The 27592-nt window shown below is 50.3% G+C and overlaps 1 pseudogene; it reads right to left on the bottom strand.

Annotated features, from left to right (window-relative positions):
• Window positions 1-27150, bottom strand: part of LOC147109749 (uncharacterized) — an 84104-nt pseudogene extending 56954 nt beyond the window's left edge.
• Window positions 27151-27592: the final 442 nt, after the last annotated feature.

The raw sequence follows: 27592 nt of genomic DNA, 5'->3' as shown, positions 1-27592 counted from the left end.
TTTGAGTGACATTCCCCAATCAATCCTACCCAACTCGCACCTCATACCATCGTAGTCTCCTTTATTTAAACTGAGGACCTTAGTTTCTGAGTCAACTACTTCATTCTCCACCTTAATGAAGAATTCGATCATATTATGATCGCTCCGACCCAAGGGGCCTCGTACAACAAGATTGCCAATTAATCCTTTCTCGTTACATAATACCCAGTCTAAGATGGCCTGATCTCTGGTTGCCGTGTAACAGGCTCTCAGGACTGAATGGCCTCCACTTATTCCTACGTAATGGGCTCGAGGGGCTGAATGGCCTCCTCCTGTTCCTGTGTAACAGGCTCGATTGGCTGAATGGGTTCCTCCTATTCCTGTGTAACAGGCTCGATGGGCTGAAGGGCCTGCTCCTGTTCCTGTGTAACAGGCTCGAGGGGCTGAATGGCCTCCTGTTCCTGTGTAACAGGCTCAAGGGGCTGAATGGCCTTCTCCTGTTGCTGTGTAGCAGGGTCGAGGGGTTGAATGGCCTCGTCCTGTTCCTGTGCAACAGGCTCAAGGGGCTGAATGCCCTCCCCATGTACCTGTGTATCTGGCTCGAGGGGCTGAATGGCCTCCTCCTGTTCCTGTGTAACAGGCTCGAGGGGCTGAATGGCCTCCTCCTGTACCTGTGTAACAGGCTCGATGGGCTGAATGGCCTCCTCCATTTCCTAATGTAACAGGCTCTAGGGGTTGAATGCCCTCCTCCTGTTCCTGTGTAACAGGCTCCATGTGCTGAATGGACTCCTCCTGTTCCTGTGTAACAGGCTCGATGGGCTGAATGGCCTCCTCCTTTTCCTGTGTAACAGGCTTGAGGGGCTGAATGGCCACTAACTCTTCCAGTGTAACAGGCTTGAGGGGCTCAATGGGTGACCGCCTGTTCTCGTGTAACAGGCTCAGGGGCTGAAAGGCCTTCTCCTATTCCTGTGTAACTGACCCGAGGGGCTGAATAGCCTCCTCCTGTACCTATATAACAGGCTCGATGGGCTGAATGGCCTCCTCCTGATCCTATGTAACAGGCTTAGGAGCAGAATGGCCTTCTCCTGTTCCTGTGTAACAGACTCGAGTGGCTGAATGGGCATCCTCCTGTTCCCGTGTAACAGGCTCTCAGGACTGAATGGCCTCCAATTGTTCCTATATAATGGGCTCGAGGGGTTGAAAGGCCTCCTCCTCTTCCTGTGTAACAGGCTTGAGGCGCTGAATGGCCTCCTCCTGATCCTGTGTAGCAGGCTCGAGGGGCTGAATGGCTTCCTCCTGATCCTGTGTAACAGGCTCGCGAGGCAGAATGGCCTCCTTCTTTTCTCATGTAATCGGCTCAATGGGCTGAATGGCCTTCTCCTGTTCCTGTGTAACAGGTTCGAGGGGCTGAATGGCCTCCTCCTGTTCCTGTGTAACAGGCTCGTGGGGCTGAATGGCCTTCTCCTGTTCCTGTGTAACAAACTCAAGGGGCTGAATGGCCTCCGCTTGTTGCGATGTAACAGGCTCCAGTTGCTGAATGCGCCTCCACCTGTTCCTGTGTAACTGGCTCGAAGGGATAAATGGCCTCCTCCTGTTCCTGTGTAACAGGCTCCATGGGCTGAATGGCCTCCTCCTCTTCCTGTGTAACAGGCTTGAGGCGCTGAATGGCCTCCTCCTGATCCTGTGTAACAGGCTCGAGGGGCTGAATGGCTTCCTCCTGATCCTGTGTAACAGGCTCGCGAGGCAGAATGGCCTCCTTCTTTTCTCATGTAACAGGCTCCATGGGCTGAATGGCCCCCTCCTGTTCCTGTGTAACAGGCTCGAGGGGCTGACTGGCCTCCTCCTGTTCCTGTGTAACAGGCTCGAGGGGCTGAATAGCCTCCTCCTGTTCCTGTGTAACTGGCTCGAAGGGCAAAATGGCCTCCTGCTGTTCCTGTGTAACAGGCTCCATGGGGTGAATGGCCTCCTCCTGTTCCTGTGTAACTGGCTCGAGGGGCTTAATGGGACTCCTCTTTTGCCTGTGTAACAGGCTCGATGGGCTGAATGGCCTCCTCCTGTGCCTGTGTAACAGACTCAAAGGTCTGAATGGCCTCCACCTGTTCCTGTCTAACAGGCTCGAGGGGCTGATTGGCCTCCTCCTGTTCCTTTGAAACAGGCTCGAGGGCTGAAAGGGCCTCCTACTGTTCCTAATGTAACAGGCTAGAGGGGCTGAATGGCCTCCTCCTGGTGCTAATGTAACAGGCTCGAGGCGCTGAAAGTCCTCTTGTACCTATGTAACAGGCTCGAGGGGCCGAATGGGCCTCCTCCATTTCCTAATGTAACAGGCTCTAGGGGCTGATTGGACTCCTCCTGTTCCTGTGTAACTGGCTCGAGGGGCTGAATGGCCTCCTCCTGTTCCTGTGTAACTGTCTCAAGGGGCTCAATTGCCCCTTCCTCTTCCAGTGCAACAGGCTCTCAGGACTGAATGGCCTCCTCCTTTTCCTATGTAAAAAGCTCAAGTGGCTAAATGGCCTCCTCCTGTTCCTGTGTAACACACTCGATGTGCTGAATGCCCTCCTCCTGTTCCTGCGCAACTGGCTCGAGGTGCGGAATGGCCTGCTCCTTTTCCTGAGTAACAGGATCGAGGGGCTGAATGGCCTCCTCTTTTACCTATGTAAGAGGCTCGATGGGCTGTATTCCCTCCTCCTGTTCCTGTGTAACAGGCTCGATTGGCTGAATGGCCACCTCCTGATACTGTGTAACAGACTCGAGGCACTGAATGGACTCCTCCTGTTCGTGTGTAACCGCCTCGAGGGGCTGAATCGGCTCCTCCTGATCCTTTGGAACAGGCTAGATGGACTGAATGGACCCCTCCTGTTCCTAATGTAACAGGCACGGGGGGCTGAATGGTCACCTCATGTTCCTGTGTAACAGGCTCGAGGGGCTGAACGGCCACCTCCTGATCCTATGTAACAGGCTCGAGGGGCTGAATGGCCTCCTCCTGTTGCTGTGTAACAGGCTCGAGGGGTTGAAAGGCCTTCTCCTGTTCTCGTGTAACAGACTCAATGGGCTGAATGGCCTTCTCCTGATACTATGTAACAGGCTCGAGGGGCTGAATGGCCTTCTCCTGTTCCTGTGTAACAGGCTCCATGGGCTTAATGGCCTCCTCCTGTTCCTGTGTAACAGGTTCGATGGGCTGAATGGCCCCTTCCTGTTCCTGTTTAACAGGCTAAACGGGCTTAATGGCCTCCTCCTATTCCTGTGTAACAGGCTCGAGGGGCCGAATGGCCTCCTCCTATTACTTTGCAACTGGCTCAAGTGGCTGAATGGCCTCCTCCTTTTCCTGAGTAACAGGCTCGAAATGCTGAATGGCCTCCTCCAGTACCTGTATAACCGACTCAATGGGCTGAATGGCCACCTCCTGTTCCTGTGTAATAGGCTCGATGGGCTGAATGGCTCCTCCTGTTCCTGTGTAAAAGGCTCGAGGGGCTGAAAGGGCTCCTCCTGTTCCTGTATAACAGGCTCGAGAGGCTGAATGGGCTCCTCCTGTTCCTATGTAACATGCACGAGGGGCTTAATTGCCTCCTTCTGTTTCTGTGTAACAGGCTCAATGGGCTGAATGGCCTCCTCCTGTACCTGTGTAATGGGCTTGAGTAACTGAATGGGCTCCTCCTGTTCCTATGTAACAGGCATGAGGGGCAGAATGGCCTCCTCCTGATTCTGTGGAACAGGCTCAATGGGCTGAATGGCCTCCTCATGTTCCTGTGTAACAGGCTCGAGGGGCTTAATGGCCTCCTCCTGTTCCTGTGTAACAGGCTCGAGGGGCTGAATGAACACTTCCTGTTCCAGTGTAACTGGCTCGAGTAGCTGAATGGGCCTCCGCCTGTTCCTGTGTAACAGGCTCGAGGGGCAGAGTGGCCTCCTCCTGTTCCTGTGTAACAGGCTCGAGGGGCTGAATGGGACTCCTCTTTTGCCTGTGTAACAGGCTCGATGGGCTGAATGGCCTCCTCCTGTGCCTGTGTAACAGACTCGATGGGCTGAATGGCCTCCTCCTGTTCCTGTGTAACAAGCTCGATGGTCAGCTTGGCCTCCTCCTGTTCCTGTCTAACAGGCTCGAAGGGCTGATTGGCCTCTTCCTGTTCCTGTGTAACAGGCTCGAGGGGCTGAATGGCCTCCTCCTGTTCCTGTGTAACAGGCTCGAGGGGCTGAATGGCCTCCTCCTGTTCCTGTGTAACAGCCTCGAGGGGCTGAATGGCCTCCTCCTGTTCCTGTGTAACAAGCTCGATGGTCAGCTTGGCCTCCTCCTGTTCCTGTCTAACAGGCTCGAGGGGCTGATTGGCCTCTTCCTGTTCCTGTGTAACAGGCTCGAGGTGCTTAATGGCCTCCTCCTGTTCCTGTGTAACAGGCTCGAGGGGCTGAATGGCCTCCTCCTGTTCCTGTGTAACTGGCTTGAGGGGCTGAATGGCCTCCTCCTGTTCCTGTGTAACTGGCTCGAAGGGCAGAATGGACCCTTCCTGTTCCTGTGTAACAGGCTCGAGGGGCTGAATGGCCTCTTCATGTCCCTGTGAAACAGGCTCGATGGCTGATTGGGCCTCCTACTGTTCCTAATGTAACAGGCTCGAGGGGGCTGAATGGCCTCCTCCTGGTCCTAATGTAACAGGCTCGAGGCGCTGAAAGTCCTCCTCTTGTACCTATGTAACAGGCTCGAGGGGCCGAATGGGCCTCCTCCATTTCCTAATGTAACAGGCTCTAGGGGTTGAATGGCCTCCTCCTGTTCCTGTGTAACAGGCTCGAGGGGCGGAATGGGACTCCTCATTATCCTAATGTAACAGGTTCTAGGGGCTGAATGGCCTCCTGCTGTTATTGTGTAACTGGCTCGATGGGCTGAATGGCCTCCTCTTGTTCCTGTGTAACAGGCTCGAGGGGCTGAATGGCCTCCTCCAGTTCCTGTGTAACAGGCTCGATGTGCTGAATGGCTTCCTCCTGTGCCTGTGTAACAGGCTCGAGGGGCTGAATGGTCTCCTCCTGTTCCTGTGTAACAGGTTCGAGGGGCTGAATGGCCTCCTCCTGTTCCTGTGTAACAGGCCTGAAGTGCTGAATGGCCTCCTCCAGTTCCTGTGTAACAGACTCAAAGGGATGAATGGCCACCTCCTGTTCCTGTGTAATAGACTCGATGGGCTTAATGTCCTCCTGCTGTTCCAGTGTAACAGGCTCGAGGGGCTGAATGGCCCCTTCCTGTTCCAGTGCAACAGGCTCTCAGGACTGAATGGCCGCAACTTGTTGCTATGTAACAGGCTCGAGGGGCTGAATGGCCTCCTCCTGTTCCTGTGTAACAGCCTCGAGTGGCTGAATGGGCCTCCTCCTGTTCCTAAGGTAACAGGCTCGAGGGGCTGAATGGGCCTCCTCCATTTCCTAATGTAACAGGCTCTAGGGGATGAATGGCCTCCTCCTTATCCTGTGTAACAGGCTCGAGGGGCTGAATGGCCCCTTCCTGTTCCTGTGTAACAGGCTCGAGGGGCTGAATGGCCTCCTCCAGTTCGTGTGTAACAGGCTCAATGTGCTGAATGGCCTCCTCCTGTTCCTGTGTAACTGTCTCAAGGGGCTCAATTGCCCCTTCCTCTTCCAGTGCAACAGGCTCTCAGGACTGAATGGCCTCCTCCTTTTCCTATGTAAAAGCTCAAGTGGCTAAATGGCCTCCTCCTGTTCCTGTGTAACACACTCGATGTGCTGAATGGCCTCCTCCTGTTCCTGCGCAACTGGCTCGAGGTGCGGAATGGCCTGCTCCTTTTCCTGAGTAACAGGCTCCAAATGTTGAATGGCCTCCTCCAGTTCCTGTGTAACAGACTCAATGGGCTGAATGGCTCCTTCGTGATCCTGTGTAAAAGGCTCGAGGGGCTGAATAGGCCTCCTGCTGATCAAGTTTAACAGGCTCGAGGGGCTGAATGGCCTCCTCCTGTTCCTGTGTAACAGTCTCGAGGCGGTCAATGGCCTCCTCCTGTTCCTATGTAACAGGCTCGAGGGGCTGAATGGGCCTCCTCCATTTCCTAATGTAACAGGCTCTAGGGTTTGAATGGCCTCCTCCTATTCCTGTGTAACAGGCTCGAGGGTCTGAATGGGCCTCCTCCTGTTCCCGTGTAACAGGCTCTCGGGACTGAATGGCATCCAATTGTCCCTACGTAACGGGCACGAGGGGTTGAATGGCTTCCTTCTGTTCCTGTTTAACAGGCTCGAGGGGCTGAATGGCCTCCTCCTGTTCCTGTGTAACAGTCTCGAGGGGCTCAATGGCCTCCTCCTGTTCCTGTGTAACAGGCTCGACGTGCTGAATGGTCTCCTCCTGTTCCTCTGTAACAGGCTCGACGGGCTGAATGGCCTCCTCCAGTTCCTGTGTAACAGGCTCGAGGGGCTGAAAGGCCTCCTGTTTGTGTGCAACAGGGTCCAGGGGCTGACAGGCTTCCTCCAGTTCCTGTGTAACAGGCTCGAAGTGCTGAATGGCCTCCTCCAGTTACTGTGTAACAGACTCAATGGGCTGAATGTCCTCCTCCTGTTCCTGTGTCACAGGCTCGAGGGGCTGAATGGCCTCCTCCTGACCCTGTGTAACAGGCGTGAGGGGCTAAATGGCCCTTTCCTGTTCCTGTGTAACAGGCTCGAGGGGCTGAATGGCCTCCTCCAGTTCGTGTGCAACAGGCTCGATGTGCTGAATGGCCTCCTCCTGTTCCTGTGTAACTGTCTCGAGGGGCTCAATCGCCCCTCCCTCTTCCAGTGCAACAGGCTCTCAGGACTGAATGGTATTACGTCCGTGTAATAATAAGAAAAGGACTGCAGAGAACGATCAACAGGTGTTTACTCAACATGGTTCAAACTGCAACTGACTGTACAGATCACGACTCAGGTTTTATATACAGGTGTGGTCACTGCCGGTACCACAGGATACAGGAGCTGTAAATGTAGTTCTCCCCCTTAAAGGTACATACATTACAATTCCTCCCCTTTTAGATTAACAGTACAATAACACTCATTTAACAATTAAATATCAAACTAATTACAATTAACACTTTTAACATGCAACATTAACTGAAAATTGTCTATTTATAAATTCAGTCTTTGGGGAGGCTTCCTGATTCTTTCTGGATAACGCCTTTCCCGAGTGTCTCGCTCTTGGTGCGGAGGCGATTCTAACACCCTGTCGTCAGTTGATTCATCAGCTTCCAATGCTATTGTTTCTGAGGTAGATGCGACCTGTACGTCGGGTTCCTCACCAGGTACGTATGGCCGAGACATGGGGTTGACTCGTTCCTGTGACTCTAGGATCTGGTCAGCATGGCGTCTCACGATGTTCTCCCCAACATCCACTGTGTACATTAGTGGCCCCTGCCATGTGCATATCGTTCCTGGTTGCCATTTCTCTGTTCGGTAGTCGCGGGCCAAGACTGGTTGCCCTACATTGAAGCTCCTTGTCAGCTTCTCATTGATGTGCTGGAATTGCTTACTCTCAACATCCCTTCGTACATTTAGTCTGAGCAAATCCAGGCGAGATCTCAACCTTCGGTTAAAGAACATCATGGCCGGGGCCTGGTTGGTGACTGCATGTGTCACATTTCTGTAGGCTAACAGGAAATTGTCCACCTTATGCTGCAGTGGAATGTCGTCATCGCACATGGCCTTTACTGCTTTTTTAAAGGTTTGTACGAACCTCTCAGCCAATCCATTTGTGGCTGGATGATACGGGGCGGATGTGTAATGCCTTACCCCATTCCTTTTCATAAATCTTCGAAAATCTTCGGACACAAACTGTGGTCCGTTATCAGAGCAAATCTGCTCTGGCAAGCTGTTCCTGGCAAAAATGGTCCGTAGGACTGCAATAGTTTTCTCCGTGGTCGTGGAGGACATTTTGATCACCTCAGGCCATTTCGAGTGCACATCCACGGCTATTAAAAACATTGAGTCCGTGAATGGACCAGCAAAATCAATATGCACCCGTTGCCATGGAGATGAGGGCCACTCCCATGGGTGTAGAGGGGCATGTGGTGGTGCATTTTGGACCTTCTGGCATCCTGAGCAGCTCTTTGTCAGGTCCTCGATTTGCTGATCGATCCCCGGTCACCACATATAAGCCCTAGCAAGGCTTTTCATTTTCACCCCTCCCAGATGACCTTCGTGAAGCTCATTGAGCACTCTCTCCCTTAACTTGGGTGGAATTACCACTCGGGATCCACACATCAAGGTCCCCTGGCATACTGACAGCTGTTCTCTTCTGGATGAGAATGCTGGCAACAGTGAGTCGCCATGTGCTGGCCATCCCTTCACCGTCAAATCATATACCCGAGACAGTGTCGGGTCATTTCAGGTCTCCTTCTCTGGACCAGCGTTAGTTACTGGCAAGCATTCAATTATAGTCGAATGAAATATTTCGACAGGATCCACTGCTGGTGCTTACTCTGCAGTAGGCAGTGGCAGGCGTGATAGCCCATCAGTGTTTCCATGCTGTTTCCTGCCCTTATACTCGATTTCATATTGGTGCGCCCCTAGATAAAGGGACCATCTTTGTAGCCGCTGCGCAGTCATCACCGGAACGCCCTTCTTTGGATTAAAGATGGAGACAAGTGGTTGGTGGTCAGTCAGCAAGGTGAACTTCTGCCCGTGCAGATAGTGATTGAACTTTTTCACTCCCCACACTAGGCTGAGGGCCTCCCTGTCAATCTGGGCGTAGTTACGCTCGGCTGAGGTTAGTGACCGAGACGCAAAGGCTACTGGCCTCTCCGAGCTGTCCGGGAATTTGTGCGACAGCACCGCTCCAAAGCCATAGGGTGATGCATCACACGCCAACCGAATTGGTAGTGCTGGGTTGAAATGAGCCAACACCTCTTTTGATGTGATCAATGCTTTGCTCTTCTGGAAAGCTCGTTTACATTCGTCACTCCACTTCCATGGTACCCCCGTTTGTGTTAAGTATGTGTATTGTATTGAACAATTAACACAAAGACTTAAACGTATAACTCAAACAGGTCTTTACTGGTTGGAGGTAGGGACTATACATAGGTCTTTACTTCATGCCCACAGGCGGGAACTGAGGGGGATCAGTACCCACAGTACTATTTATACCCCTATGGCCAGGAGTGGTACTGCGTATCACTACGCCCAACAAGTAGTGCAGTCCTGTCCATAGGTTCAAAGTAGCACACATATTACATACACAACATTCCTCCCTTCCTAGCTTTACAGTCATCTCCCCATTTAACATAACGTAATAACATATATACATATATAACTTCAGGTTTACATAACAGAATAACATAGATAACTTCATGTCAAAACAGATCACAGATTCAGTCTCTGCGGAAAACAGTTCACAGATTCAATCTCTGTGGTGGAGTCGGTTCACGTTGCTGGAGTGACTCATTCAATAGTCCTTCCATGGATTTAACAGTTTGAACTTCCGAACTGAATTGGCTCCGTTCGGAGGGACCACGTGTGTGATCTGGTAGAGGTAATAATGGTTCAGATGGGTCATCTTCTGTTTCGACTTTTCCTTTTCTGCTTCTTGGAGACTCTCTGGGCTCCACTGTCAGCTGCCAGCTGCATGCGCAGTTCCTCCTTCTCTCCCTCCTTTTTCCGTAGTAGAGCCACCTTCTCCCGATGTTCTGTAGACTTTCGGTGCTCCTCCATGATTTCTGTATGGTGGGAGTCGAAGTTACAAGTTGGGCAGGACAGGACATATTAATATTCGGTGTCGTCCTGATCTAGGCCAGCGAGAGGGTCTTCTATTTCCTCCATACCCAGCTGGGCGTTAGCCAGCTTTTGTTCCAAGTCCAGACATCTTTCCTGAAGAGACTTCTTCATGCGTACCTCTTCATCCAGCTTTTTCTGGGCTTTCAGCAAGTCGTTTACTAATGACCTCATTTGAGATTTTACTACTTCAACCTCTTTTGGAGATTGATGGATCGGACTATTCAATCCCTCTACCGGAGCAGCTGTTTCAGTGGTCTGTTGTTCTACGTTGACGTGAGTCAGCGTACTTTTGGCATCCAAGGGCTGCTCTGTTGCAGTCATCTCAGTCTGTGTTGCCACCTCAGCTCTTCCAATAACCTTTGATAGCTCCGAACCCCTTTCCTTTGAATATTGAAGTTCGTGTTCAAGTTTTTCCCATTTCAGAGTCCTGTCCTTCAGCATATGCAGGAGTTGGCTGACCGTTAACTCCTCTGACATCAGACGTTTTGTGTGCTCCTGCTCCATTTTCTCCATCAGCTGCTTCTGTTGTCTTTCCAGATTCTCCAACTCTATATCAAAGAACTCTTTCGTTGCATTCAACTCTTGCTCACAACGGCGAAGCATTTGTTCTAATTGCTGTTGTAGTTTGAAATGGAGTTGAGTTCGAGCCCGGTGTCCCTCAGAAATGGGCACATCAGTAGACTTGCCAGACTCAGAATCCACAGTTAAACTATGTTGTTGTTGCTCAGTGGAATTCTGTGCTGAAACTTTGTCTTTTGCACCTGAGTTGGGCTTACCATCATCCGTTCCAGAGTCTGGGCCGACTATCTTCACCGAGTTCTCACTCGTTATTGTTTGTAGGAAATGCCAGTCCATATTCATTTTCCTAATCCACTCCCGTCCTAGTAGTGGAGAACCTCCTTCAGATATCACATATAAGTCCATTATTTGACTGTCTTCGCCCTTGTGGACCACTGCAACCTCTATTTTCCCGATGGGGTACACTCTTTGCCCCGTGTATGTTTTCAATATAATCCCCGTATCCTGTAGGGGAACATGTTGGAATAACTTTCCGTAATCTTTCTTATTTATGACCGTCAATGCCGATCCAGTGTCCAATTCCAGTTTTACTTGGACTCCTTCTATCTGAAGAGTGACCCAAATTGTCTGGAGGTCTGCACCCTTACCAGCGTTGAGTACTCTTAAGCTAGCCAGTTCATTACTGCTAGCGTCTGAATCGGACTCCTGTTCGGTCACCTTGTGTACCTTTGCGTATTTTCCTTGCGGTGACTTCTTGTTGCTGGTCTTCTTCCCTGACCTGCATACTCTAGCTATATGTCCAAGCCTACCACAAGTTCTACATTCTTGGTTTTTAAACCAACACTGGTTCTGATCATGCGTTGTCTTTCCACAACGATAACATTTGCCAGAACTCACACCCAATTTGTGTGCACTGAGCTCCGGTGACCGTAGCTGCATTACTGCCGTGCCTCTCGCTGCGGCTTCGTGTGCTGCTGCCATAGTGACCGCCTTCTCAAGTGTCAGCTCATTCTCCTCGAGCAGTCGCTTTTGTGTATCCTGTTTAAATAAACCACACACAAATTTGTCTCGAAGTGCCTCTGTCAGTCCCGTTCCAAACTGGCAATATTTCACTAATTTACGCAATTCCAGCAAATAATCAGCATTGCTTTCATGCTGTAGCTGCCTTCTGTCATAAAATTTAAATCGTTCCGCTAGCATCAGCGGCGTGGGGTTTAGATGATCTTTCAGGACAGTAACAATCTCATCGAACGTCTTATCCGTCGGTTCATCTGGTGATAACAGGTGTTTCAATTGCCCGTATGTCTTCGCACCCATTAAATTTAATAATGTTAGAGCTTTATCTTGGTCATGAATTTTATTGGCCTTACAATAATTTTTTACTCTTTCAACATATATGGCCCAATCTTCGAGGTCACTATCAAAGGTGCTAATATTCCCGTGTTTAGGCATTGTAGATTTGCAATTTCTCAGATTTTATTTTGTTTACTTGTTATCAAAGATGGCGGCTTCCCGCTCTTGCCGTCGTCCTCCGCCCACAAAATGGCGGTTTTCCCGCTTCTGCCTTCTTCCCCAGCGGTTTTCCCGTGAAAAATGGCGGCTTTCCCGCGCTTCTCGCTCTCCCCGCCCACTTCAATGGCGGTTTTCCCGCGCTTCTCGTCGCTGACTTTCAGCCCGACTGTGGCTCTTATCTCCTGTGTGATCGCTGGTGCGCCGCCCGCCCGAAACGGTTCTCAGCCCTTATCACCGGTGCGATCGCTGGCCCGCTAAGCGCCTCCCGCTTGAAGCGGCTCCCGGCCTCTGGCTCACCCGCTCGGCGGCTCTTGCTCGCTCCCTCCCGGGCTCTGGCTTACCCGCTCGCGCCCTCCCGGGCTCTGGCTTACCCACGAGGTTATGGAGGCTTCAGGGTCCTAATGCCTGTCGCTTCCAGTCGCTGGAAGCTGTCAGGATTTCTGCTGCCCTTCAGTTTTCAGTGGGGTGTTGAGGATTGGAACCTCTCTTCAACGTCCTGTCTTTGGACGAAGCCGCTGTGGAATAACTGCCGCAGGGTTCGAACCGCCTCGTCGCCAGTGTTAAGTATGTGTATTGTATTGAACAATTAACACAAAGCCTTAAACGTATAACTCAAACAGGTCTTTACTGGTTGGAGGTAGGGACTATACATAGGTCTTTACTTCATGCCCACAGGCGGGAACTGAGGGGGATCAGTACCCACAGTACTATTTATACCCCTATGGCCAGGAGTGGTACTGCGTATCACTACGCCCAACAAGTAGTGCAGTCCTGTCCATAGGTTCAAAGTAGCACACATATTACATACACAACAGTTTGCAGTAGAGTGTTCAGTGGGTGTAGTACGGTAGACAAATTCGGCAAGAACTTATGGTAGTAGTTCACCAGCCCGAGGAACGACCTCAGTTGTGACACATTTTCCGGTGCTGGAGCCTTGACTGTGGTGTATGTAACCGTTCCACCTTTAAGAGAACTATTTTAAGAGTTGCACTACTTTATCTTGGCTGCTGTATACTGTAATACCGGTGGTGACCACACCGGTATATAAGTGCTGTGTAATGATTTATTGGGCAGTTCCGCCCTGACCTTCGACTAGTAAAGTCCTGTTAAAATTTACTCTTGTGGTCTGTGTAGTAATTCTCACTATAACACACAGACTTAACAGTGGCGACGAGTACGATCTTACCCTGCGGCAGAGATACATCCAAGGCAGTTTAACGGGCGTCGAGAAGAGGCATCCGCCCTCATCATTCTGCTCAGAAAAGACTCGGGTCTGCAGAGCAAAGGAAGAATTCTGACACGAAGCCTTCCATCAGCAACAGGCAGTGATCATCCCTTCTATCACGGTGGTGGGTAAGCCGATCAGCGACGAGCAGCCAGTCGGCCACGTTGGCTGTGAAGTAGGGGAGGGAAAAACAGAGGATATAAGGGCGGAGAACTCAACCACGGCCGGGGAAAAGAGCCGGACAGAAGTCGGGGCCAGAGGCGCTGAGACTGGGGCAGCGTAAGGCACGGGAGCCGCGGTGAATGCAAACGCAGCCGGTGTAAAAGACCGGGCTGCAAGCGGGCTGGGAGACGCAACAGCATCGAGAGAGAGCTCGACCGCGACCGGTGAAAAAGGCCGGGCAGCTATCGAGGCTGCGAGGCGCAGCGACCGGGTCAGCGTAAGGCACGGGAGAAAATAAAAGAAACCGCGGAGAACTCAGCCGCAGCCGGGGGAAAGGACCGGACTGCAAGAGGGGCTGGGAGGCACGATTTGAAAACCGCTGGGGAGGGCGAACGCAGCAATACGGCAATCGCCATTACAGCCAGCGGGGGAGAAAGGCAAACGCGGGAAGCCACCATTTTCGTAGGCGGGGGAAGAAGACAAGCGCGGGAAACCGCCATTTTGCAAAACAAAAAAATAAAAGAAAAATTTCTTTTTGTTCTCAAGAAGATTGCGAGAAAATATCAGATGAAGATAAAGCACTAACCTTACTAAACTCACTGGGTGCAAAGACATACGGGCTATTGAAGCATCTTCTATCACCAGCTAAACCGACGGATCAGACTTTCGCTAAAATTGTTGCCGTCCTGAAAAATCATTTGAACCCCACACCGCTGATGTTAGCGGAACGATTTAAATTTTATGCGAGAACGCAACTGAAAGAGGAAAGCAACGCGGAGTATTTAATTGAACTGCGCAAGCTAGCGAAATACTGTCAGTTTGGGGAAAGTCTGACAGAGGCACTGAGAGACAAATTCGTGTGTGGATTGTCGAAAGAAGGAACACAAAAGCGGCTGCTTGAAGAGAATGATCTTACACTTGATAAGGCTGTCACTATTGCAGCATCGCATGAAGCCGCAATGAGAGGCACTGTGGAAATGCAGCTGAAGGCAGCGGTACTCAGCGTAGATCAAATGGCTTTGGGTACAACTAAATGTTATCGTTGTGGAAAGACAACACACGATCAGAACCAATGCTGGTTTAAAAACCAGGAATGTAGAAAATGTGGCAAGCTTGGTCACATAGCTAAAGTATGCCGGTCAGGAAAGAAGACCAGCAACAAAAAGTCACCGCAGGAAAAGTGCAGAAAGGTACATAAGGTGGCTGCGAAGAGTTCGGATGAACAGAATTCGGATTCAGACTCCAACAGCAAGGAACTGGGTAGTCTGAGAATTCACAATGTGAGTAAGGAAGCTGACCGACAAACTATCTGGGTCACACTTCAGATAGCAGGAGTCCAAGTGAAGATGGAATTGGCATTGACGGTCATGAATAAGCAAGATTACAAAAGGTTATTCACACATATTCCCCTACGGGATACGGAGATAGTATTGCAGACATACACGGGGCAAAAAGTATACCCCATCGGAAAGATAAAAGTCAAGGTGGTACACAAGGGCAAAGAACACCAAGGAATGGACATATATGTACTACCTGAGGGAGGTCCACCACTTCTGGACGGGAGTGGATCAGGAAAATAAATATGGACTGGCACTCCCTAAAAGCAATAACGGTAGATTCCGGAAAAAAAGATGTCAAACCTGAACGATTGTCCAGAATATTGGCTGAGGCTAAAGAGGTGTTCCAACAGGGACTGGGAACACTGAGAGGAATTAAGGCAAAAATCAAGATTGTAGAACATGCAAACCCAAAATTTTTCAAAGCCAGACCGGTACCTTATGCGATACGACCTGCTGTGGAAGCTGAGCTGGAAGGGCTTGAACGTTCAGGAGTACTGTCTAAGGTGGACTGGAGTGAGTGGGCCACGCCCATTGTTCCCGTCATGAAGCGTTCATCGAGTAACAAGCCAGGGGAACCGGGGAAGGTCCGCATCTGTGGAGACTTCAAGATCACAGTTAATCCGGTGCTTCACACGGTGCAATATCCGCTTCCGCGGATTGAGGATATCTTTGCTTCATTGTCTGGCGGGAAACACTTCACCAAGATAGACCTGGCGCAAGCGTACTTACAGATGGAAGTTGAGGAAGAGTCGCGCCAGTATCTCACAATCAACACGCACAGAGGCTTGTATCGATATAATAGACTGGTTTTTGGAGTGTCTTCGGCTCCAGCAATTTGGCAGAGGGCCATGGAGCAGGTATTACAGGGAATTCCAAGCACTCAATGTTACTTGGGCGATATCCTGATTACAGGAGATGACGATGAGGAACACCTTGCAAATTTGAAACTGGTGCTCACCAGGTTGAAGGAATATGGCCTTCGAGTTAATCGCCAGAAATGTGAGTTCTTTCAGAAACGGATCTCGTACTGTGGTCATGTCATTGACCAGGAGGGGCTGCACAAGTCACCTGACAAGATCGAAGCTGTTGTGAAGGCTCCCGCTCCGGAGAATGTATCCCAGTTGAGGTCGTTCCTAGGGTTGATTAACTATTACCATAAGTTTCTGCCAAATCTATCCACGGTGCTGCACCCGCTGAATGCTCTTTTGCAGAAAGAAGTACCATGGAAGTGGAGCGAGGACTGTAAGAAGGCCTTTCGCAAAAGCAAGGCATTGATCACCTCAGAGGAAGTGTTGGCTCACTTCAACCCAACGCTACCTATTCATTTAGCTTGTGATGCTTCTCCTTATGGTATTGGAGCAGTACTCTCACACAAGTTGCCAAATGGCTCGGAAAGGCCAGTCGCATTTGCATCCAGATCATTGACCTCCGCTGAGCGCAACTATGCTCAGATAGATAGGGAGGCTCTCAGCCTGGTGTGGGGAGTAAAGAAGTTTAATCATTACCTGCAGGGCCAGAAGTTTACACTGCTGACAGACCACCAGCCGTTGGTATCCATATTCAACCCTAAGAAGGGCGTTTCCATTATGACAGCGCAAAGGCTACAGAGGTGGTCCCTTTTCCTAGGGGCACACCAATGTGACATAGAATACAAAGGATCAAAACAGCATGGGAATGCTGATGGTTTATCGCGCCTACCGTTGCCAACGATAGAAGAGGCGCCTACAGTGGACCCAGTGGAGATGTTCCACTCAACCATAGTGGAATGTCTACCAGTAACAAATTCTACCATCGAAAAGGAAACAAGAAATGACCCGACTCTCTCACGAGTCTACGATTTAACGGTGAAGGGATGGCCAGCACATGGCGAACCACTGTTGCCAGCATTCTCGCAAAGAAGAGAGCAGCTGTCAGTGTGCCGAGGAACTTTGATGTGTGGATCCAGAGTGGTGATTCCACCCAAACTCCAGCATAAAGTGCTAAAGGAGCTTCACGAGGGGCATCTGGGTGGAGTAAAAATGAAGAACCTAGCCAGAGCATTTGTGTAGTGGCCAGGTATCGATGGAAACATCGAAGAAATGACCAAGAGCTGTCTAGGATGACAGAAGGTCCAAAACGCCCCACCACAAGCTCCTCTACATCCATGGGAGTGGCCCTCATCTCCATGGCAAAGGGTACATATCGATTTTGCTGGTCCATTTATGGACTCAATGTTCTTAATCGCGGTGGATGCACACTCCAAGTGGCCGGAGGTAATAAAGATGTCCTCCACCACCACGGAAAAAACCATCACAGTATTAAGGACCATATTTGCCAGGAATGGGCTGCCGGAACAGATCTGTTCTGATAATGGACCGCAATTTGTGTCCGAAGAATTCAGGAAGTTCTTAAAAAACAATGGGGTTAAGCACTACACGTCCGCCCCATACCATCCCGCCACCAATGGATTAGCTGAAAGGTTTGTCCAGACCTTCAAGAAGGCCATAAAGGCCATGGGTAATGAAGACATAAATCTACAACATAAGGTAGATAACTTCTTGTTGGCGTACAGGAATGCAACACATGCGGTTACAAACCAAACTCCCGCCATGATGTTTTTCAATAGAAGACTAAGATGCCGGCTGGATTTGATCAAGCCAAACATCAGAAGGGATGTAGAGAACCGGCAATTTCAAGGCATGAATGAAAGGCCAACTAGAACCTTCCAGATAGGTCAACAAGTTTTGGCCCGGGACTACCGTACCGAGAAATGGCAGCCTGGAACTATTTGCACACGACTAGGACCGCTGATGTATACCGTGGACATTGGTGAAAGCATAATAAGGCGCCATGTTGACCAGATCATAGAGTCATCCGAAAAGGGACAACCTACTCCACAACTCTATACACCTAATGATGAAGCAGAGATACCCATAGTATCTACCTCCGATCCGGTGATACTGGAATCAGATGAACCCGACACTGGCATTCAAGCCGAATCGATCTTGCCAAAAGAACCTACTACACCACCGAAACTACTACACCACCGAGGCGTTATCCGGACCGAGTCAGGAAGCCTCCAGAGAGACTGAATCTGTGAACTGTTTTTACATGAAGTTGTGTATATATGTTATTATGTTATGTTAATGGGGAATATATACTGTTAAGCTAAAAAGGGAGGATTGTGGTGTATGTAACCGTTCCACCTTTAAGAGAACTATTTTAAGAGTTGCACTACTTTATCTTGGCTGCTGTATACTGTAATACCGGTGGTGACCACACCGGTATATAAGTGCTGTGTAATGATTTATTGGGCAGTTCCGCCCTGACCTTCGACTAGTAAAGTCCTGTTAAAATTTACTCTTGTGGTCTGTGTAGTAATTCTCAGTATAACACACAGACTTAACATTGACTACTGCCTCAATCTTTTCAGGGGACTTATGTAACCCCTCTTTATCAATAACGTGGCCACAATACGAGATCTGCTTCTGGAAAAACTCGCATTTGTGCCGATTAGCTCGGAGCCCATATTCCTTCAATCTAGTGAGCACCTGCTCCAAGTTGGCGAGGTGATCACTGTCATTTTCGCCCGTGACCAGGATGTCATCCAAATAACACTGGGTCCCTGGAATCCCTTGCAGGACTTGTTCCATTGCCCTTTGCCAAATAGCCGGAGCTGATGCTACCCTGAACACCAGCCGGTTGTATTGGTAGAGACCTTTATGAGTGTTGATCATGAGGTACTGTTTCGAGGCTTCTCCTACCTCCATTTGCAGGTACGCCTGGGCCAGATCAATCTTAGTGAAGCGTTTCCCTCCAGATAGCGAGGCGAAAATATCTTCAATCCGCGGAAGCGGATATTGTACAGTGTGAAGGATTGGGTTCACTGTCACCTTAAAGTCCCCACAGATGCGAACCTTCTTTGGTTCCCCAGGCGTATTACTCAACGACCTCTTCATTACAGGAATGATGGGTGTAGCCCACTCGCTCCAGTCCACTTTGGACAGTACTCCTGAACATTCCAAACCTTCCAGCTCCGCTTCGACGGCTGGGCGGATCGCATAAGGTATCGGTCTGGCCTTAAAAAACTTTGGGCTTGCATTTTCCTCTATTTTGATCATCGCTGTTATGCCTTTTAGTGTTCCGAGTCCCTGCTGGAACACTTCTTGTGCGTCAGTTAGCATTTTTGACAATCGTCCAGGTGTGACGTCGTCATCCTTTTTGGCATCTACAGTCAGTGCTTGTATGGAATGCCAATCTAGCTGTATCTTCCGGATCCATTCACGTCCTAGTAGTGGTGGTCCTCCATCTGGCAATACATATAGGTCCATTTTTGGTGTTTCCTTGCCGTTATATATAACGTCCACCCTTATTTTTCCTTTGGGGTGGACTTTTTGCCCCGTGTACGTCTTCAAGACAATCTTTGTATCTCTCAAGGGTATATGTGAGAATAGCTGCTTGTAGTCCCTTCGGTTTATCACTGTTAGGGCTGATCCTGTGTCCAATTCCATTTTCACTTGGACTCCTGCTATCTTGAGCGTGACCCAGATAGTTTGGTGATCCTCCATTTTGATCACATTATGTAGTTTCAGACAACCCAGCTCCTTGCTTCCGGAGTCTGTATCACTCTTCTGTTCGTCTGAACTACTCTCCGTCACCTTATGTACCTTCTTGTACTTCTCCTGTGGAGGTTTCTTGCTGCTGGTTTTCTTTCCCGACCTGCAGACTCTTGCTATGTGTCCTACTTTTCCACACTGTCTGCACACTTTGTCCTTGAACCAGCAATCATTATGGTCATGTGTTGTTCTGCCGCAGCAATAGCACTTCACTGTTCCGTATGACATTTCATTTGTGCCATATTCTTGCGGTCTCCATTGTATCTCTGCAGCGCCCCGTGCTGCTGCTTCGTGTGATACTGCAATGCTGAAAGCCTTGTCCAGCGTAAGATCCTTTTCTGATAGAAGCCGTTTCTGGGTTCCTTCACTTTGAAGCCCACACACAAACTTGTCCCTTAAAGTATCTGCTAGTCCCGTTCCAAACTGGCAGTGTTTCGATAGCTTGCGCAGTTCCGTTAAATACTCAGCATTACTTTCATCTTTATGCTGGTTCCTTTTGTGAAACTTAAATCTTTCTGCTATCAGCAGTGGTGTGGGGTTTAAGTGGTCCTGTAGGATTGACACTATGTTTTCAAAATCCTTTTCTACTGGCTTCTCTAGGGTTACTAGGTTTCGTAGTAAGCCATATGTTTTTGCACCCATTGAATTCAACAATACCAGCGCTTTCTTGTCATCTAGCACTTCATTCGCCTTGCAGTACACTTCTATGCGTTCGACATATGTCGTCCAATCTTCGACTTCATTGTCGAACGCTGTGATACTGCCACTCTTCGGCATTTTTGGGTGTGGTTAGACTGGCTTAAAATGGCGTCTCCCGCGCTTTCCTTTCTTCCCCCCTGCGGCTTAAAATGGCGTCTCCCACGCTGCTGCCAACGCCGCTCTCGGCGGTCCTCGTGGCAAATGGTGACGGCCTGTGGGTTTCGTGCGCTGCTCCTGCGCTGCTGCCAACACCGCTCTCATAGAGTCATAGAGTCATAGAGTTATACAGCACGGATAGAGGCCCTTCGGCCCATCGTGTCCGCGCCGGCCATCACGCCCTGTCTAATCTAATCCCATATTCCAGCATTTGGTCCGTAGCCTTGTATGCTATGGCATTTCAAGTGCTCATCCAAATGCGTCTTGAATGTTGTGAGGGTTCCAGCCTCCACAACCCTTCCGGGCAGTGAGTTCCAGACTCCAACCACCCTCTGGGTGAAAAAGTTCTTTCTCAAATCCCCTCTAAACCTCCCGCCCTTTACCTTGAATCTGTGCCCCCTAGTTATTGACTCTTCTACTAAGGGAAAAAGCTCCTCAGCATCCATCCTATCTATGCCCCTCATAATTTTGTACACCTCAATCATGTCCCCCCTCATCCTCCTCTGCTCCAAGGAAAACAAACCCAATCTGCCCAGTCTCTCTTCATAGCTGAAGCGTTCCAGCCCTGGTAGCATCCTGGTGAATCTCCTCTGCACCCTCTCCAAAGCTATCACATCCTTCCTGTAGTGTGGCGACCAGAACTGCACACAGTATTCCAGCTGTGGCCTAACCAGTGATTTATACAGCTCCATCATAACCTCCTTGCTCTTATATTCTATGCCTCGGCTAATGAAGGCAAGTATCCCATATGCCTTTTTTACCACCTTATCCACCTGTTCCGCCGCCTTCAGGGATCTGTGTACTTGCACACCCAGGTCCCTCTGACCCTCCGTCTTGCCTAGGGTCTTACCATTCATTGTGTATTCCCTTGCCTTGTTAGTCCCCCCAAAGTGCATCACCTCGCACTTTTCTGGGTTAAGTTCCATTTGCCACTGTTCCACCCATCTGACCAACCCATCGATATCGTCCTGCAGACTGAGACTACCCTCCTCGCCATTTACCACCCTACCAATTTTTGTATCATCCGCGAACTTACTGATCATACCTTTTACATTCATATCCAAGTCATTAATATAGACCACAAACAGCAAGAGACCCAGCACCGATCCCTGTGGTACCCCACTGGCCACAGGCTTCCAGTCACAAAAACAACCTTCGACCATCACCCTCTGCCTTCTGCCACTAAGCCAGTTTTGTATCCAATGTGCCAAGGCACCCTGGATCCCATGGGCTCTTACCTTCTTGATCAGTCTCCTGTGCGGGACTTTATCGAAGGCCTTACTGAAATCCATGTATACCACATCCACTGCGTTATCCTCATCCACACACCTAGTCACCCCCTCAAAAAATTCAATCAAATTAGTCAGACATGATCTTCCCTTGACAAAGCCATGTTGACTATCCCTGATTAATCCTTGCCTCTCCAAGTGGAGACTGATTTTGTCCCTCAGAATTTTTTCCAATAATTTTCCTACCACTGATGTTAGGCTCACTGGCCTGTAGTTCCCCGGTTTTTCCCTACTCCCCTTCTTGAATAATGGAACTACATTAGCGGTTCTCCAGTCCTCTGGCACATCCCCTGTGGCCAGAGAGGTCCTGAATATATGTGTTAGAGCCTCCGCAATCTCTTCCTTTGCCTCACACAGCAGCCTGGGATACATTTCGTCCGGGCCTGGGGATTTATCCATTTTTAGGCCTGCTAAAACCGCCAATACCTCCTCCCTCTCGATGTTAATGTGTTCGAGCATATCACAGTCCCCCCGCCCTATTTCTATGTCTACATCGTCCCTCTCCATAGTGAAAACAGATGCAAAAAATTCATTTAGAACCCCTCCTACATCTTCCGGCTCCACACACAGATTGCCACTTTTGTCCCTAATGGGCCCTATTTTTTCCCTAGTTATCCTCTTACCCTTAATATACTTATAAAACATCTTAGGATTTTCCTTTATTTTGCTCGCCAGTGTTATTTCATGGCCCCTCCTTGATCTCCTAATTTCTTTTTTAAGTATCCCCCTGCACTTTTTGTACTCCTCCAGGGCTTCCTCCGTCTTTAGCCTTTTGTATCTGCCAAAAGCCCTCCTTTTTTTTCTAATCCATTCTCGTATATCCCCTGACATCCACGGTTCCCTGTGGTTTTTGGAACCACCCTTGACCTTTACGGGAACATGTTGCCATTGTATGATCTCAATCTCCCTTCTGAAAGCCTCCCATTGCTCCGATGCGGATTTTCCTACAAGTCACAGAATCACAGAAATCACAGAAATCACACAGTGCAGATAGAGGCCATTTCGGCCCATCGAGCCTGCACCGACACATATCCCACCTGATCCCCGTAACCCCTACACCAACACATATCCCACCCTATCCCGGTAACCCCACGTATTTAATCCCCCTAACACTAAGGGTCAATTTATCATAGCCAATCAACCTAACCCGCACATCTTTGGACTGTGGGAGGAAACCGGAGCACCCGGAGTAAACCCACGCAAACATGGGGAGAATGTGCAAACTCCACACAGACAGTCGCCCGAGGCCGGATTCGAACCCGGGTCCCTGGCGCTGTGAGGCAACAGTGCTAACCACTATGCCACCGTGCTGATCCCAGTCCATTTTGGCCAGATCCTGCCTTATCCTATTAAAATCGGCCTTCCCCCAATTTAGAACCTTTATTTCCGGCCCATCCCTGTCCTTTTCCATGACCACCTTAAATCTCACCATATTATGGTCACTGTCACCAAAGTGCTCACCTACTAGCACTTCTTCCACTTGGCCGGCCACATTCCCTAGAATTAGGTCCAGTACCGCCCCCTCTCTTGTAGGACCTTCTACATGCTGGCTCAAAAAGCTCTCCTGGATGCACTTTAAGAATTCTACACCCTCTGTGCCTTTCACACTCTGACTATCCCAGTTAATATTGGGGAAGTTGAAATCCCCCATTATTATTACCCTATTATTTGCACATTTATCTGAGATTAGCCTACATATCTGTTCCTCTATCTCCCCCTGACTGTTTGGAGGCCTATAGTACACTCCCAGCAAAGTGCTTGCCCCCTTCTTGTTTTTAAGCTCCACCCATATGGCCTCATTAGAGGAACCTGCTAATATGTCATCCCTCCTTACAGCAGTAATTGACTCCTTAATTAATATTGCTACACCCCCTCCTCTTATACCCCCCCCTCTGTCTCGCCTGAAGATTCTGTACCCCGGAATATTGAGCTGCCAGTCTTGCCCCTCCCTCAACCATGTCTCCGTGATAGCAACAATATCATACTCCCATGTGTTTATCAACACCTTCAGTTCATCCACCTTATTTGCAAGACTCCTTGCATTAAAATAGATGCCATCCAGCCTTGCCCTTGTATATTTGCCCTGTCTACCAAGCTGACTTGTTTTTTTCTCTATAATTGGCAGCACATCACCCCCTCTTTCAGCTCCCCTCTGTATCCCATCCCCCTGCCAAGTTAGTTTAAACCCCCCCCAACAGTGCTAGCAAACCTCCCCGCAAGGATATTTGTCCCGCTCTGGTTCAGGTGCAACCCATCCGACTTGTACAAGTCCCACCTTTCCCAGAAGCAGGCCCAGTGATCCAGGAAAGTAAAACCCTCCCCCCTACACCAACTCATTAGCCACACATTCATCTGCTCTATCCTCCTATTCCTATACTCACTAGCACGTGACACTGGGAGTAATCCAGAGATTACAACCTTTGAGGTCCTGCTCTTTAATCTGTTACCTAGCTCCCTAAATTCTTGATGCAGGACCTCATCCCCCTTCCTACCTATGTCGTTGGTCCCAATGTGGACCACGACCTCTGCCTGCTCACCCTCCCCCTTAAGAATGCCCTGTAGCCGCTCAGTGACATCCATGACCCTGGCCCCAGGGAGGCAACAAACCATCCTGGAGTCACGTTTGCGGCCACAGAAACGCCTATCTGTTCCCCTTACGATAGAATCCCCTGCCACTATTGCTCTCCCACTCTTTTTCCTCCCTTTCTGAGCAGCAGAAGCGTCCCTGGTGCCAGGAAGCTGGCTGCTGCTGCCTTCCCCTGGTGAGTCATCCCCCTCAACAGTATCCAACTTGGTATACTTGTTTGAAAGGGGGATGTCCGCAGGGGGCCCCTGCACTTCCTGCCTGCCTCTGTTGCTCCGCCTGATGGTCACCCCCTGTGCAGCCCTACCCTGAGGCGTGAACAACTCGCTAAACATGCTATCCACGACCCTCTCAGCATCGCGCATGCTCCAAAACTCATCCACCCGCAGCTCGAGCACCACAATGTGGTCTACAAGTAGCTGCAGCTGGATGCATTTCCCGCACACATGGTCGCCAGGGACACTGGCAGCGTCCCTGACTTCCCACATAGAGCAGGAGGAGCAGAACACGGGTCTGAGCTCTCCTGCCATGACTTACTCCTTTAATTAATCTAAAAATGTATTCAATACCCCAGTTACAGGTATACTCTAGGGCGCTTTATTTACCAACTGTCCTCACTACAACGCAGAGCCCCTAGAAATTTAACACCACAGAATTCAAGCTTGTAATGAAAAGAGAGAAATACTCATCAACCAATCACTTACCTGCTCCCTGGTGACGTCACACCCCGATTACTTTTTACCTCTCTGCAACTTCTGAGCTCGCAGACTGGAGTTTGGTATGCCTCTCCTGGCCTCGCTGCCGCTTTTATTGCCGCCGCCGCCGCCGCTGCCGAGTCTCCCACAGGTCCGCTGCTCCCGCTACCTGCCGCCGCTGCTCTGAGGCCTCTCCTGGCCCCGCTGCCGCCTTTTGTAGCTCGCCGCCGCCGCCGAGTCTCCCACAGGTCCGCTGCTCCCGCTACCTGCCGCCGCTGCTCTGAGGCCTCTCCTGGCCCCGCTGCCGCTTTTATTGCCGCCACCGCCGCCGAGCCTCCCACAGGTCCGCTGCTCCCGCTACCTGCCGCCGCTGCTCTCTGCGGTCCTCGTGGCAATGGCAGCGCCTCGCGTTTTCCTGCTGCTCGGCCCTTGACCACTGGCTGCGCTCTGCTCTCTCTCGCCTCTCTCCCCCATTGACGCCGCTCGGTCCTGAACACCGGCTGCGCCCTGTGCGCTCTGCCCTCTCTCTCTCCCCCGTCGACGCTGCTCGGCCTTTTTCTGTGCCGCTCGGTCGGGCTCTAGCCCGTCGCTGTCCGGGAAGGGTCTGCGCAGTACCTGTTGCCAGCCCGTTTCGCTGGACCACCGTGACTGGAAAGCCAAGCCTGGCTCTCGACAGCCTCCCCTGCGATGCTCAAATCTCCGCTGGATGACTGGGCGGTTGCCCGTGGTCGACGCCCGCGCTTCTGGACTTGACCTTCTTCCACTGTTCTCCAGGAGCGAATCCCTGGGAGGTGATGCAGAGTTGCAGGTAGGTTCGAACTTGCTCGTCGCCACTGTTACGTCCGTGTAATAATAAGAAAAGGACTGCAGAGAACGGTACAACAGGTGTTTACTCAACGTGGTTCAAACTGCAACTGAAACAACAGATTACTACTCAGCATTATATACAGGTGTGGTCACTGCCGGTACTACAGTATACATGAGCTGTAGAAAGTAGTTCCCCCCTTAAAGGTACATACATTACAGCCTCCTCCAGTTCGTGTGTAACAGGCTGGAGGGGCTGAATGGGCCTCCTCCTGTTCCTAAGGTAACAGGCTTGAGGGGCTGAATGGGCCTCCTCCATTTCCTAATGTGTAGTAACCTGGGAGGTTATGAGTAACCTGATCCACCAGGTGGTGCTGTGGCAATTGGTCTCCTGAGTTAAGTCTGAGCTGTACTGGTTGTACTCTTTGTTTTTGCTGCCTCATGGCAGAAGCTTTTATGTGCAAGTGTTGATTAAACCATGTTACGGAGTTAACCTGTGTCCATCTCCATCTATGGCCACCTCAAGATACTACATATGGCGACGAGAATAAAGGACGGAAAAGTTTTGGTGGCTCAGTCATAGTTTTGGAGTATTCGGAAGAGGTGCTCGGGTTGGTTAGCAAACTAGTCGGAAAAGCACGAGGCTAGGCCGCGGGAGTCGAAACGGAGTTTGATTTTTTGGCTGAAGTGACCGGACTCCAAGGATGGCAGGAACGGTAGGCTCCGTGGCACCTTTTGACAGCAAGTCGCAGTCTTGGGAGGAGTATTGTGAAATACTGAGCCATTTCTTTATGGCAAACGAGGTGGACAGTGCTGAAAAGAAAAGGGCCATTTTACTGAGTTGTGTGGGAGCGCAAACCTATACACGGATGAGGAATCTGCTGAGCCTGGAGTGGCCAGGAGAAAAATCTTTTGACGAGTTGGTGAGTCTACTAAAGAATCATTTCAATCCGAAACCTAGTGAAATAGTACAGAGATGGAAATTCAATTTGAGGATTAGGAGGCCGGAAGAAAGCGTTACTGAGTATGTGGAGGAGCTTCGGAAGCTCGCACAGGACTGTAATTTTGGAAATACGCTCACAGTCATGTTAAGGGGCAGACTAGTATGCGGAGTTAACGACGACAGTATACAGCAAAGGTTGCTGTCAGAAGAAGGATTAACGTTTGAGACGGCACTTAAAAAAGCACAAGCCATGGAGACGGCGAACAAGGACATTAAGGACTTAAACAGTATGAGCAAGGAGAAATGGAGTAAACCAGTGGGAGGATCTGTTTTCAAGATGGAAGCTGGCGCGAAAAGTCCACCAGTCGGGGTTGGGGATTGCTACCGATGTGGCGGGACGAGCCATTATGCAAAGGACTGCAGGTTTGCAAAGGCAAAGTGCCACAATTGTGGAAAAATAGGGCACTTAAAGAAAGTCTGTAAAAGGGCAGTGAGTGAGGGAAGCAGTGCTAAAGGGGCAAAGCATGCTAAAGGGGGGAGGGAGAAGTACACAAAGCGGGCAAATTACATACAAGAGGAGGAAGAGTCTAGTGAGTCTAGTGAGGAGGTTTTCACTATATACAGTATAGACACTTCAAGGCCCAACGTACCCCCTCTCACTCAGTATTTGATAGTGAACGGAGGTCAAGTAAAGTTTGAGATTGACACCGGATGTAGTGTAACCATAATGTCGCAGACTGAGTACGCCAAGCTATGGGGGGAAGCAAAAGTACCAGAGCTAGGTACATGCCCCATTAGTCTCAAAACCTACACAGGACAGAAGGAGGACATTTTGGGGGCGGCCAAAGTACAAGTGGAACACAAAGGAGTCACAAAGAGTAGTGGTGGCAGGGTCAGGGCCATACCTGTTAGGGCGAGGTAGTGGTGGCAGGGTCAGGGCCATACCTGTTAGGGCGAGGTAGTGGTGGCAGGGTCAGGGCCAAACCTGTTAGGGCGAGGTAGTGGTGGCAGGGTCAGGGCCATACCTGTTAGGGCGAGGTAGTGGTAGCAGGGTCAGGGCCAAACCTGTTAGGGCGAGGTAGTGGTGGCAGGGTCAGGGCCATACCTGTTAGGGTGAGGTAGTGGTGGCAGGGTCAGGGCCAAACCTGTTAGGGCGAGGTAGTGGTGGCAGGGTCAGGGCCAAACCTGTTAGGGCGAGGTAGTGGTGGCAGGGTCAGGGCCATACCTGTTAGGGCGAGGTAGTGGTGGCAGGGTCAGGGCCATACCTGTTAGGGCGAGGTAGTGGTGGCAGGGTCAGGGCCATACCTGTTAGGGCGAGGTAGTGGTGGCAGGGTCAGGGCCATACCTGTTAGGGCGAGGTAGTGGTGGCAGGGTCAGGGCCAAAC

This window comes from Somniosus microcephalus, chromosome 12, assembly GCF_052327205.1.
Source record: "Somniosus microcephalus isolate GS21.2 chromosome 12, FLI_Smic_1.0, whole genome shotgun sequence".
Classification (NCBI taxonomy): domain Eukaryota; kingdom Metazoa; phylum Chordata; class Chondrichthyes; order Squaliformes; family Somniosidae; genus Somniosus; species Somniosus microcephalus.
This window is presented reverse-complemented; position numbering and strand designations above follow the sequence as displayed.